Source organism: Anas acuta, chromosome 7 (assembly GCF_963932015.1).
Source record: "Anas acuta chromosome 7, bAnaAcu1.1, whole genome shotgun sequence".
Taxonomy (NCBI): domain Eukaryota; kingdom Metazoa; phylum Chordata; class Aves; order Anseriformes; family Anatidae; genus Anas; species Anas acuta.
Window position 1 is genome coordinate 1868083 of NC_088985.1, and position 2657 is coordinate 1870739.

Genomic DNA, 2657 nt, shown 5'->3' on the forward strand with positions numbered 1-2657 from the left:
GTCATTGATCAGATGCTTATTGATTGTGAATAGGCTTTCAGAGGGAATTATTGCATGACAGGAGCTAATCCAGACCATAAAATAGTCCATAAAATTGAGCTCAGTCCATAAAGCTGGGAAGAGCTGCTGAATTCACAAGATATCAAAAGAAAAGCCTCCTCTATTGTGCTCAAAGTAATTGACAAAGCTGGCTTACTAGGACGGTAAGTGAAAAAATGGATAGATACTTATCAGAAGGGTTTGAATATTATTTCATTTAATCATTCTGTTTCAGGACATTTTGGTGATTCACTCTCTGAGTTAAAAAACAACAGATGGGGCAACAGAATGGTTTTCCATTAATCAGTTGTCTTGGCTTCACAGGCTGTGTAGGGCCCTACCACAGAGTTCTAGTGTAAGGTTAGCCATGTTACAGAGGTCAGCCATTTGCAAAATAAAATATTGAAGCAGTCTGCAGATATTTCCTGCTAAACTGTGTTCTTTACTTTCACTAATGTCACTTTTGAACTGACTGGTGTGCCATGTGGACTCAGTGCTGTCCACCACACATGGGTTTATGTAAAGGCAAGGTTTTTTGGAAGATAAGTCCTCTGAATGTTCTCAAATAACTGCCAATGGCCCAAGAGACCACAGATAAAGACTAAGGATGCTTACATGTACCAAAGGTGATTTCAATGGGAGGGTGCTATGGGAGAACACTGGGGCCATATGCCGGATGAAATTTTTGTGGAGGAGCTCTTGGTGAAGGGGATCCTGCAGGTGGTAGTGGGATGTGACTGATGTCCAGCCAGAGTGGGGCTGGATTTCATTGCAATAAGTTTATATTGCAGATGATTCAAATGGAAAACAGCAAGAACCAAACTTAAGAATTAAAGCTGTGGGTAAGGCAGCTCTGACTAGATCTCAGCCCATTTCATTTTATCACTTGGAAGGACTCAAGGTGGGCAAGCCCTGACTGGATGAAGATCTGCCCAGGGCTTGTAGCTGAAGCCTGGAGAGGGCTGTGATCACCTACAGGTGGGCCACCAGAAGGGCTTGTAGTGCCCCACCAAAGAAAGAAAGTACCACTGAAAGAAGAGAAGAACGGTCCCAAAAGCTATCAACTGTAACTTTTAAGACAGGAAGGTCTCCAGGAAGGCGGAGGACCTTCTAACCTACAGGTTTCAGATCTGGTTGTATGAATCCATGACCACCTTGGCCCAGTGCTGGTGGCAGATCCCCCCTGAGGTCCCTCCCATCAGCGCTGCCATGGGGTGAAGTAAGCAGGAATCACACCCCTGTCCCTGAGTCCCTTCCAAATTCTGGAAATAATACATTTGGGGCCGTGAGAAGAAAAAAGTATCGTTTACAGATCCGGATTTAGCATTCTTGTAGTGTCTTATGGGTAAACAGTTGTAAATATTTAATAAGCTCCAACAATGTGTATTAATTATGTGATCTCTTTAATTCTTCAGAGAATCAGCAGTCAGATAATTTTGCCTCTCTTTAAAATCAGTAGGAGAGAATGAATTATTCATTTTAAACCATCTGCAATCAGTCTCAGAGATTCCCATCCAGAGGAGCTCAAAGCAATTGCAATATTGAGACAGGAAAGAGAGAGCTTTGGAAGAACAACACTGGGAATTAAATCCCCAAAGATGCTGTTAATGTCCTTTTCAAATAACGTGCCCAGCTGGTCCATCAGCCCTGCTCCTGTCTGCAAAATCCCTCTGCTGGCAGTGTTAGCGTCCCTGAGATGGGGGCAGTGGCACAGGACCCTGCTCCAGGGCTGTGCCATGCCACAGGGCACTCAGTGCTGTGACACTCAAGTTGCAAAATGATCAGAATATTTCTTGCAAACTTTTTCCCCATTTCACTCTGCTCACATTTTCTTCTTTGACCACACACAGTAAAACACATTCCAACACCTTAAAACAGGACTGGATCATGTAATCTTTTTTTTTTTTTTTTTTTTTTTTCCTTAGTCCAGGCAGCACTAAGATACTTTATTTGATTGTTTCAGATAAATTTGTTTGCATTATTGTATTACACTAACTGTTAATTTTTTTAGTAGTACTTCTACAAAGCATGTTTATCCAAGCAAAATTAAATAGTGTGGTTAAAATTCTCACGGGTGAGGTTTACCCTCTAAAATTTCAGTAGTTCACCTCAAAGAAAGTTTTTTGAAAGCTGGTGTTTCTCATGGGAAAAGTGTCAAGAGCCAGAAGTAGGGTATCTGGAGAGTCCCACTTGTGTCCCAGAGCAGGTCCATAAACTTCCTTGTGGTAAATTTATTTATTTATATGCCACCAGGGGACACTTTTTTTTTTTTTAAATTTTTTGGGGAGTTTTTTGGAACCTTTTTTTTTTTTTTCCCCCATAAACGTCAGCAGTGCTGAATATTGCAGTGTGAGAAATGCTGTCCTTTGCACTGTCCTTTGCATTGTTTGCTCTTTAACAGTTTCGTGGCTGTCATCTGCTGTTCACATACAGCAAAACTGGCCCTTCCCGACGATCTTCACACTGCTCAGAAGGGTGCTGTGATTGAATTCAGCAGCCGCTAGGTGCCAGTGCAGTTTTACATGAGAACTAGTTTTCCACTGAACACGGCCAAAGCATATAAAATTTTTCAAGAATTTAGGCAACTTGCCAGTTGTTAAATTTAGCATTACTCATCA